This window comes from Thamnophis elegans, chromosome 4 (assembly GCF_009769535.1).
Source record: "Thamnophis elegans isolate rThaEle1 chromosome 4, rThaEle1.pri, whole genome shotgun sequence".
NCBI lineage: Eukaryota > Metazoa > Chordata > Lepidosauria > Squamata > Colubridae > Thamnophis > Thamnophis elegans.
In genome coordinates this window covers 19,902,133-19,914,586 of record NC_045544.1, presented here as the reverse complement: position 1 = coordinate 19,914,586, position 12,454 = coordinate 19,902,133, and positions in this window count along the sequence as shown.

Sequence of the window (12,454 nt, the reverse complement as noted above, 5' to 3'; positions counted from 1 at the left end):
TGAAATTAGGGGCTTTTGAGTGGTGGATCCTAATGATCTTACAGTTCAGAGGCATATAATCATAGAAAGGTCTCAGAAAAGAATTATCTTTGTTGTTTATTAAAAAAATAAGAAGTAAACGCAGGAGAGAAATAGCAAATGAATTCTTTCTTTAGATGGTTATCTAGCGTTGCTGACTTTTGAATAGAATATTGAATGGAATATTGTCATTTAGCTGTGATTGGAAATAAACATAATGAGTTGATGGTACATTCCCACATTCAGTGAGGAGACAAGGTAGCAGCAATTACTAGTTCTTTTCTCAAAATATTATGTGGCCCCATATCCTCAGCTGCAGAGAAATCATGTACTGCAGAAGAGAGGTGGCCTCAGAGGTCTGCGCTTCAACTTGCACAGGGTTTTCCCAGATCTTATGTGGGTAAATGAAATTGTTGCACAATAAATTCATCAAAGAAGAAGAGGAAGAGGAGGAGAAGGAGAAAAGGAGGAGGAGAAGAGGAGGAGGAGGAGGAGGAGGAGGAGGAAGCTGGATTTCTGAACCAATTGGTATGGCTACTAACAAAGGTAATAAATAAACGGCAATTAGCAATAGCAATAGCAGTTAGACCTATATACGGCTTCATAGGGCTTTCAGCCCTCTCTAAGCGGTTTACAGAGTCAGCATATCGCCCCCACAATCTGGATCCTTATTTCACCCACCTCGGAAGGATGGAAGGCTGAGTCAACCTTGAGCCGGTGAGATTAGAACAGCTGAACTGCAGATAACAGTCAGCTGAAGTGGCCTGCAGTACTGCACCCTAACCACTGCGCCACCTCGGCTCTAGTATTGCCTAGTATTGCATATGGGAGTTCCCGTCAACTGTCTGAAAAACCCTCCTATGGAGTATTAAACCTATCTGGAAAAGATGGTTCTAAATTGTGCGCAGAAAAGACCTTCACAGAATGGAAGCAGTCTGACATGGCAGCCATCCTTGTAGCTCTTTGGGGGAAACGCAATGACTTCTCTTTCAGGATAAGAAAGGGAGAATCTTAAGCAGAATAGAATCCAGGCTGGGATTAATTATTTACATTTTCACAAATCACATCAAAAATATTTTCTATGCTGACAAAGAAGAATGGATTAGGCCGCAAATGCATTTCTGGTTCAGGAACAATGAGCATAATTTCTGTGCTATTAAGTAACACTTTATGGGAAGCTTGTACGAAGCTGTAGCTTTGGTCTCACGCATCTGAAATAAGACCTGCTCCTGCTTTATTTTATTATTTTTTTTAAAAAGAAAGATCTCTCAGATTTCCAGCATTCTGTATGACAAATGCTACGTCTGCAGTGCTGTTACGAAACAGGCTTGAAATTGGACAAGGGAAATTCCCTTGTGATAAGCTAATGCCAAAACAGACCTAGATTTTAGAAGGTGGATGCCTAAAATTAGAATCCTGAGTGCCCAACTGCAACCTGAATAAGCAGAAAGCTTTTCAAAATGCTGAATTGCCAGTATCTTCTTCTTCCTTTGGACCACATTTGTCACATAAATGTCCCCTGTGATCACAATATAGGAACATTTTTTTTAAAAAAAATTCTTTGCTTATTATTAAGCTTTCCTGCTGAAATTTCTTGCCAAAAAAGCAATTTTAGCCTTAAATAATTTAAAGAAATTTGCTTTCTTTAAAACAAGGGTATTGTCGAATGTGTACACACACACACACACACACACACACAGTGTTATATCATCATTACATTACTTTCATTTTTACTTACAAATGTCTACTTTCATTAAAAAATATACTTTATAGCTGCTATAAAATGATATGGGAAATCAATATGTGCTTTCCTTTGCAAAACCAATAATACGCTATTTAATCTGGGCTTTATTAATAGATTTACTTATCTGGATTAATACATTTACTTGTCTGGATTTTATTACTTTTTTTTTTTTTTTACAAAATGCAGTGATTAATGAGAACAATGGAGAATTCCAAATCTAATAAATTACAGTTGATTAAAGTGTCATACCATCATGATACATTAGTTTTACTTTATAAATGAAGAAGTATACTGCATATGTAAGAAATGTAAATACAAAATCTATCTTTTATCAGTCCCTCCCTTCCTGTCCCTCATTCCTCCCGCTCTCACTCTGTCTCCTTTCCCCCCATGTTGGTCAATCAATCAGAATAGAACTGGAAGGGACCTTGGACATCTTCTAGTCCAACCCACTGCTCAGGTAAGAGATCCTATACCGTTTCAAACAGGTGGCTGTCCAGTCTTTTCTTGAAAACCTCCAATGATGAAGCACCCAGAACTTCTGAAGGCAAGCTGTTCCACTGGTTAATTGTCCTCACTGTTAGGAAGTTTCTCCTTAGTTCCAGGTTGCTTCTCTCCTTGATTAGTTTCCATGCATTGCTTCTTGTCCTGCCTCCAGGTGCTTGGGGGTATAGATCTGCTCAAGTTCTAAATACTGTGAGAGAGGGTAGGAGGGGAAAGAGGAAGAGCAGGAGTAAAGGAGAGGTAAGGGAAGATGGAAGGGGAAGGAGAGGAGGAAGGAATTGAATTGAATTGAATTTATTATATTTCTATGCCGCCCTTTTTCCCCAAGGGGACTCAGGGCGGCTCACAATCCAAGTCAAGGGGGGGGGGATACAAATAAGGAATAAAAAAGACGAACAGAACAATACACAATTTAAAAGCACACAACAACCATACCATTCGAGAGGGGACAAAAACTCATTAGCCCCAGGCCTGTCGGAACAGCCAGGTTTTAAGGGCTTTGTGGAAGGCGTGGAGGGTGGTGAGGGTTTGAATCTCCACGGGGAGCTCGTTCCAGAGGGCCGGAGCAGCCACAGAGAAGGCTCTCCTCCGGGTAGTCGCCAGTCGGCATTGGCCAGCGGATGGAATTCGGAGGAGGCCTAATCTGTGGGATCTAATCGGTCTATTGGAGGTAATTGGTCTATTGGAAGAAAGTAGAGAAGGGAGAGAGGGTGAAAAGAAAGAGGTAGGGAGAGGAGGATGGAAAGGAGAGAAAGAGGAGGAGAGAGGGTAGGAAGGGGAAGAGGAAGACCAGGAGTAGGAGAAAGGTACAGGAAGAAGGAAGGAAAAGGAGAGGAGGAAGGAAGAAAGTAGAGAAGGGAGGGAGAAAAGAAAGAGAAAATAAGGTGGTGTTACAACAGGAGGAAGGGATGGTAAACAAAGCAACCCAAACTGTATTTTATAACCTATTAAATGAAATAATAAATGTATAAGAATGATAAATGTTAAAACACCTGTAACCAAACGACATGCTGTATGTGATGATGGGGTTTTTTGTGTTTTTTTTGTTTTTTCATTGTTGTGTGTATGTGTTGTCTATATAATAAAAATTAAAAAAAAATATTATAAAAAAAAGTTCTAAATACCGTGTTTAGAAATGGCTCTGATTCACCACAACCTTCTGAAAAAGAGATGTTCAAAAACACAAGATGGCCATCTGTAGGCTACCAGCCTTTATTCTCTCTGAGCTTCCAAATAAGCAAAGCTATAAACAAAGTAGGAACTCTTAATTTTATGTTTCCTTTAAATGAATATATATTTTTTGGGGGGGAGAGAATATGGTTACCTTGCATCAGAGGTGGGTTCCTACCAGTTCGCACCTATTCGGTAGAACCGGTTTGTCAAATCTACCGAACCGGTTAGAAGAGGTTCCACCAGTGGACCCGGAAAGCAGGCCACACCTACAGAAGAGGTTCCAAAAATTTTTGAAACCCACCACTGGTCCTTGGATATGATTATTCTACACTATCATGCTCATATTTATAAAACTCAGTGCCTCTGTGAAAGGTAAGGATGACTACTGCGTTTGTGGTGCAATCAGAACATTGCATGTGTTGAAGTTGTTTTAACACAAACCAAAGATGCCTTTTAAAAAACAAGTTTACATCATATTCTTATGCATGCCAGTGCTGTGTGTGAGGTAATTTAAGGTGGTTCTGACAAGTGTCGTCGGCATCTTCATATCCGGTCACATGGGTGGCAAGCCACTCCCATCCAGTCACATGGGTGGCAAGCCACTCCCACAAAGGAGGCCACACCCACAGAGTAGGTTCGAACAATTTTTGAAACCCACCACTGCCTTGCATGTGCTAACCAATCATACTCATTGCCCCATTTTCATAGAAAATTGTTCCACACAAAAGTTTCATTTGGGTATTAACTGCTCTTTGGAATTACATGCACAGAAATAATAAAAAATAAATTAGTTCATTGGTACAAAGACATTTTTTAATCCTCTTTGCCTTACTCTTGTTTCAAGTTCAGATAATGAACATGATTTTCTACATTCAGAAATCACAGGGTTTCCCCATAGCCAAAACTAAAACAAATTCAATTCCTTACAAGAAACTCTGTAGTAATTGAGAATTACTATTACTGTTACAACTGCTGATTACCGTTTATTTAGCACTTATCTATGTACTACAAATTGTACAAAATAAAGAATTAATCTACGGCAACTCAGAGGTTGTATAGAAATGGATTTGTAGTGCCACGAAGTGACACTTTCAACCCTCTATTCCAGTGTTTCTCAACCTTGTCAACTTGAAGATGTCTGGACTTCAACTCCCAGAATTCCCCAGCCAGTGAATGCTGGCTGGGGAATTCTGGGAGTTGAGGTCCAGACATCTTCAAGTTGACAAGGTTGAGAAACACTGCTCTATTCATATTGCAAATGTTGTAAATATATTCTGTTGGCCAAGAGCTCAAATGTTGATCATTTGACTGTGGGGATGATGTGATGAAACTGGTCCTAAGTGACCTTTTTCAAGGCTGTTGTAAGTTTGAACAGTTACTGAATGAAGGGTTGTAAGTCAAGGATTACACGTAAAGCATTTTAATAACAAACAGTATGTGCTTGGTAAGATAAAGATGAAAAGCAATAAAGAAGATGGTAGAGGATAGAATAATCTGAAGCTTATTTGGTTTTGGATAGAATTGGATGTCCTTCAATCTGTATTTGTTTAGAAGGCATTCTGGAATTAGGAATACCCTTGGGAAGATAAAGAGAGTGAGTAAAATCATGTGCATTATGATGTCATATTGCAGATAATAATTTCTACCTGATGTCTATTTCTGGAATGAAGCATTTTTTTTACCTGTCCAGATACCAAGTATTAATATTGCTTAGACTATTATATTTCAGTAATGATAGTGTTCAAGCTTCTATCATTGAAGTCAAGGTTGGAAACTGTAATTAAGGTAAAATACAACAATAAGTTCATAGATGGAGGCTCTATATACCCAGTAGTGGTGTGAGTTAAAAAATGTTTCAGACTTAGGGATGCAAGCAGATTGAACTGCACATTTGAAAATGAATGTTCTCCCTCTTGTCATGTTGAAGACACTTAATATATAGCATAAATGTATGAGATTCTGCAAGCATGAACATCTGCAGAAGCTAACTGCTGTCAACAGAAGGATGAAGGATGTCACAGTTTTGAACTGCAAGCTCTACCCCTTTCATGTGTGTGTGTGTGTGTAACATCACAATGCTGATAGAGTGGGGTTAGAGTTTGCAGCACAATGTTAGAAAACAATTTTTGACAGTCTCCTCTCTTCTCCTTCTGCCTTACTGGGGCTACTATCTGTTCAGTATGTACAATCAGAAAATATCCAGGAAAATATGTGTAAGAGAAATTGTCCATAGGGATTTGTCACAGAGATCAGGGGGAAAGAGTTGGTGACTTTGTGAACTATTTGTATGAAAACAGAATTCGTGATAGAAATAGCTTCATAGAAGTTAAAAGCAAATTTCTAAGTAGGTAGATATAGAGCAGTGTTTTTCCAACTTGTCCACCTTAAGATGCATGGACTTCAGCTCCCAGAATTCCCATGTAAAATGAATGGGAATCCATTTGGTTTGGTTTATTGGATTTACTCAGGGCAGCGTACAACATTAAAAAAACGCATATTACAAAAGTTAAAAAAAATTAGACAGAATATCCAAAAAAACAAACCCACAATAACATTTAAAAAATAATTCGATTAAAATTAACAATAATCAATAATTTGTTTTGTTTTGTTCAGGCCAGGCTGGCTTGCTGGAAAAGCCAACTTTTTAGGGTGCACCAGATGGACCGGAGGTCGGGGATTATACGAAGCTCCGGGGGCAGTTCATTCCAGAGGGAAGGCGCTCCCACAGAGAAGGCTCTCCCCCTGGGGGTCGCTAGCTAGCCAACAGCACCCTGAGGAGGCCAACTCTGTGGGATCGCACTGGACGGTGGGAGGCTACTGGTGGTAGTAGGTGGTCTCGCAGGTATCCTGGGCTATTTATGATTCTGTTGATAACAAGGGGTATATTTGTTCCTCCCTCTCCAAAACCCTTTGATCAGAAGCTTAAAGGAAAGTCCTGTAGAAAACAGATTCCTACTTGGAAGTTGTCCATCGCTTCTGTCTTTGCTTCTTGGACTCTCTGAGATGCAGCTGAGATCTGCTCCTTGTCTTTGAGCCACACAGGTATGCCTATAGAATAAAATTGTCATACCAGTTGCCAGGCAGCCACAAACTGTAGCCTTTCCAGATGATTTTTCAACACATCTCAGACAAGGGTGCCCAAAGGATTATTTTGTCCATATAAAAACTGTTGGACGATTGAGTTAGCTGTCTGCCACCCTGTTCTAAGCATCACACTTTTTCCCAGATAAAGATGGAGACAAGGAATGAGCTTTCTTTTGGCATTCAGTTCCTAGGAAATTTTGACTGGTGTCAAAATTTATTTTTCTTTGATGTTTTCACCCACTGATTTGTTTCTTCAGCTGCTCTTGCTGGAAGGTTGAGTAAAGCAGATTGCCTAAAGCCATCTTAGGTGTTCATGGGCAGAAGTGACTGTGAGAGAATTTCTGTTTTGCGTCTTAGAGTCCTTTTTTGCTCTCTTAAACAAAGGTGGTTCTTTTGAGCCAGGCATCCAAGGATACACAGCGGCAACCAGCAATGAAAAGCTGCTTTTTTTTTTCTGAGAAGCAATAATTTTGAGCAAGTACTGTAAAGGATAATGGATTAAAGAATAAAGAAAAGGAAAATCCCTGAGTGCCCTTTGCTCTGGCTTCTCAATTTTTCCCCCTTAAACTACAGCAAATTGATCATATCTGTAAGAAGTAAAGATTCTCAAATTGAAAGGCAGAAGCATTGATGGTGGAGGGGGGGGGAGAGAGTGTTGGTTGCAAGAAGGTGGGAGTGCAGGGTGAAAAGGAGAGAATGAGAAAGGGAGTGCAGAGAACTTTCTATATGGTAGTGTAGAAACAAGAAAAAAGAAAGCAAAGGGCGGGCGGGGAGGAACCCCAACAACAAGCCTGAAATAATTGGATGGTGTTTTTGTGATATAAAGCAGAGGAAATAAATTACTTAATTAGAAAGTTTCAGGTTTCCTGTTTTCATTAAGATTACAGATATAAAGGGATTAAGGAAATAGAGTTGAATAATTAAGTTCACTTTATGCTTCCTTAAGATATTACTGGACTAAGATCACAGAAACAGACAATGTGCTTTTCCACACTATGGCCTTGATCTGCAATGTCTCCTGTACATAAAATGGCTGGAAAAGAAGCTAGTTTTTTTTTAAAGAATGGCTTTCTGGGCTTCAGGCTCTTCCTCCACTTGGGCCACAGTGATGCCCAGGTGTTCTGTCCCTGCCATAGTCAACAAAGTCCCCGATTTGTCCCCTTCTTCCTCAAGGAAGATGTTATAAATTGGTAGATCTTCCATTTCAATATAATTTATGGTAAGCTTTCAGATTTAAAGTTTAAATTGCATACCGTGTTTCCCACCTAAACTACTTGTGAGGTCTGTGGTATACACAACACCTGTTGAGAACTACTGTGCTAGGCCACATGTATCAAAATATTTGCTTTTGTCTTACATAATATTTCTGACAGCTTTTTGATCTACTAACTATTAAAAAGAAAAGGAAACATGGCAACTTCTATACAAATTGGCGGATTCAAATAGATACAAATAAAAGTGCCATATTGTTTATATTAAGAAAACATGTTGGTTTATATATGTAGTATAATAACCCTACATCAGTCAATCTAGAAGCAGCATTGTGATCATTTGGGATTTTGCACAGGTACCAGACTGCAAACCTAAAAACTATCACATGTATTTATTCTGGGCTCAGGCCCACTGAACTTCATGATACTTACTTCTAAATAAACCTGGATAAAATCATATGGTCTGAAACTTCTTCCAGGTGCTTTTTATTGTCTGGAAATACTAGACTGATGTGGGTGTCACGTTCCGGCGTTCACGTTGCATACAAACAGAGAGTAAAAGAAATGGAATTCCACTCTGAATTTATATTATTCACAATTGCAATTACAGGTAGTGCTCAGCTTATGAGTGCACTTGAAGCCAAAATTTCCATTGCTGAGCAAGACAATTGAGTTTTGTCCCCTTTTCTGACCTTTCTTGTCACAGTTATTGAGTGAATCATTGTGTTGTTAAACTAGTAACATGGTTGTTAAGTGAATCTGACTTCTCCATTGATTTTGCTTATCAGGTAGTTACAAACGCAGATCACATGATCTCAGAACATTGCAACCCTCATAAATATGTTCCAATTGCCAAAAATCCAAATTTTGATCAAGTGGCCTTGGGGATGGCGCAATGGTTGTAAGTGTGAAAAATAGCAATAGCACTTAGACATATATACTGTTTCACAGTGCTTTACAGCCCTTTCTAAGCAGTTTACAGAATCAGCATATTTCCCCAAACAATCTGGGTCCTCATTTTACCCACCTCGGGAGGATGGAAGGCTGAGTCAACCTTGAGCCTGGTGAAATTCGATCTGCTAAACTGCAGGCAGCTGATGATGAGTAGCAACAGCAATAGCAGTTAGACTTATATACCGCTTCATAGGCTTTCAGCCCTCTCTAAGCGGTTTACAGAGCCAGCATATTGCCCCCAACAACAATCCGGGTCCTCATTTTACCCACCTTGGAAGGATGGAAGGCTGAGTCAACCCTGAACTGGTGAGATTTGAACAGCCGAACGGCAGAACTGCAGTCAGCTGAAGTAGCCTGCAGTACTGCACTCTAACCACTGCGCCATCGCGGCTCTGTGATCACTTTTCAGTCATTTTTTCAGTGCTGTTGTAACTTCAAACCGTCACTAAACAATTGGTTGTAAGTCAAGGACTATCGGTAATGTAAACCTTCAGAAATGTTACTGATCAGTTGAAACTAGTGTGTGATTCTCAATTCAAATTATAGTTTCCTGAATCTTAAGCACCCTGGAAAAAAATACAGTATTTTCACGAATCATACAAGTACTAAATAATTTCTTTCCATGATTATTTTTTATTTGTTCTATGAAGCATGAAATTTTTAGAACACTGGTAAGATATCAATGTTACAAAGTACCATGGGAGATTAAAAAAAAATCCCTGTTGCTTTCCTGTTTTTTATTAAATGTCTTTGACTAAATTAAGTAATAAAATATAATGAAAATCTTTTGGATTCATTTCATTTCTTGTTGAGTTAGGCATTCATGAAACTGTAAAAAGGAGAATATCCATTAAACACGATTAGATCCCATACCAAGTGAAACTAGTTCATATATTTTGATCTTCTAGAAATTAACTCACCTTCAATTTCTTGAGAAATACACAGTAGATATACACAGATGAGCTTTTATTTTCTTCCATTTAATTGCATCCATTTTTCGGAGACTGCCTGGACAAGTGCTTGTAGCTTTTTTAGCAAGGTTTTTTTTAGAAATGGTGTGCCACTGCCTATTTCCTAGGGCTGAGAGAGCGGGACTAGCCCAAGGTTAGCCAGATGGTTTTGTGCTTAAGGCAGAACTAGAACTCAAAAGTCTTCTGTTCTAGTCTGGTGCATTAAGCATTACACAAAACTGTCTGTCCCAGATGAACTAAAGGTAAAGATTTCCCATTCTAATTGTGTCCAGATTTATGACATGATGCTCATCTGCATTTCTTCATGGCCAGCGTTGTCCAAAGACTTGCTCCGTGGTCACCTGGCCAGCATGGCTACATGTCAATGGTGCAGAGATTGCTGCTACCTTCCCATCCAAGTGGTACCTCTTAATGTACTTGCATTTGCATGCTTTTGAACTGCAAATACGGGCAAGAGCTGGGGCAGGAATGGAAGCTCACCCTATCGTGTAGCACTCAGGTCTTGAACCTAGGCTATCAGCTTTCCAGCTGACAAGGTCAGCGTTTTTAACCACTTAGCCATTCCCCACCCCCTAGATGGAATGCAAGATCTTTACTAAAAGATCTCCCAAGCAAAAGAGCAAAACAGAAAGGAGATATCACCTCATTTGTATTACCCTCTCAGACAAAATAGGAAAAGAAATCAAGTCTAGGTGAAAACTCCCTTTGTTTAAGTGAGCACACACAATATGCACACTTGCCCGCAAGAACTTTTTGCAACCCACAGATCTCTAGATGGAATGCAACACAGACTCCCATATTTTCCAGTCACAGAGCTGTTGTCCCTCTAGCCTGGGATATCATTTGGGGAAGGAGTGTCCAGATCACCATCATGTGATCACAACAGTGGTGGGTTTCAAAAATTGTTCAAACCTACTCTGTGGGTGTGGCCTCCTTTGTGGGAGTGGCTTGCTGCCCATGTGACTGGATGGGAGTGGCTTGCTGCCCATGTGACTGGATATGAAGATGCCGACAACACTTGTCAGAACCACCTTAAATTACCTCACACACCGCACTGGCATGCATAAGAATATGATGTAAACTTGTTTTTTAAAAGGCATCTTTGGTTTGCGTTAAAACAACTTCAACACACGAAATGTTCTGATTGCACCACAAACGCAGTAGTCATCCTTACCTTTCAGAGAGGCACTGAGTTTTATAAATATGAGCATGATAGTGTAGAATAATCATATCCAAGGACCAGTGGTGGGTTTCAAAAAAATTTGGAACCTCTTCTGTAGGTGTGGCCTGCTTTCCGGGTCCGCTGGTGGAACCTCTTCTAACCTTTTCGGTAGATTTGACGAACCGGTTCTACCGAATAGGTGCGAACTGGTAGGAACCTACCTCTGGATCACAAGGACTGTGTGACAGCAGAACTCCGAGGACCAATTCTAAGTACCCCTTGTCTGCATTACTGCAAGTTCAGATGGTTGCTAAGAATGGTTCTTAATTGAGGACTGTTGTATATATCTTGGTGCTTTTGAATCAGTCTTCACTCTGGATGAGTCCCTTCAGTTTCCTTAGCAACTTTTTAAAAGAGGACGTTTGCTATTTCCCCGAGAGGGCTGGGAGGGAGTTACAGGCCCAAGGTTATCCAACTTGCAGTCCTGCACTTTTAACCGTTATGCCAAACTGGCTCTCAATCAGATTTTATAATGCTCTAATTTGTTCAGTAAATGACACAAGAAAACCATGCCCATTTCAGAATGCAAATGTCTTTTTATTGGTTGCCAAAGTCTACTTAGGGAAAACAACATGTCATTTTTAAATGTAGAATTTTATACCCAATAATGTTAATTTTGTTTCTTAAAAATAAATGTACAGAAATAGGTTAAAAAGTGCTTTAAAGAATTACGGGGGATGCATTTAGAAGACTTCCATCACTATCTGAATTGAAGAAAAATAAGTAATGGTTACTTCCTTTAGGGAACTCTCACATTTTTGTTCATTTTTCATTTACTGAATTTTTAAAGAAGACTTTTATGTACATCATAACCAATTCTATATACGCTTCCATATCTTTTGTACTGTATAACTCTTTTAAGCAGAGATATTAATTACTCTAGACCATTTTAAATTTAGCAATGGCTATTTATTATAACATATTTAAAATGTCCCACCTTATTCATAATTAGGTTTACAGGTTTTTTTTTGAAAGACATGACTGTAAAGATCTCAAATTGATCTAAAACTCACCTTCATACTCTACTCCCTTTGCCTGACCTCAGAAATATGCAAATTTAGAGTAGCTATTATTTGGAAAATGGAAAATCAGTTATCGGAATTCTACAATTTATGTATTTATTTACTTATATTTAGGTCCTGCCTTTCTTCTAGGACAGAAGTGTCAAACTCGCAGTCCGCGGGCTGGATGTATCACACGCTGGCCCCGCCCACCGTTTTAGTGAAGGGGGGAAGTCACGATACGTCACGTGACAACGTAACAACATGAATTTCACATCAGTGTCCTAGATCTCAGCACTCTACAGTGAATACAGTACTCTTTCTTGATTGTTATCCCTATAATTCTGAGATAAGCTGAATGGAGAGATGGTAAGCAATCCAAAGTCATTCAGTAATAACTTATCGTGGACTTGAACATGATTGAATGCTAACCATAATACTCTTATTACATTTAATTTTAACATGTGTTGGGGAAATCTTACATAATGTATGGACCTGGTCATTTTGACTTAGTGTGTTTGAGCTATGGCACAATGGCTTACTCAACAACCTATGCTTAATATCTATGGAGA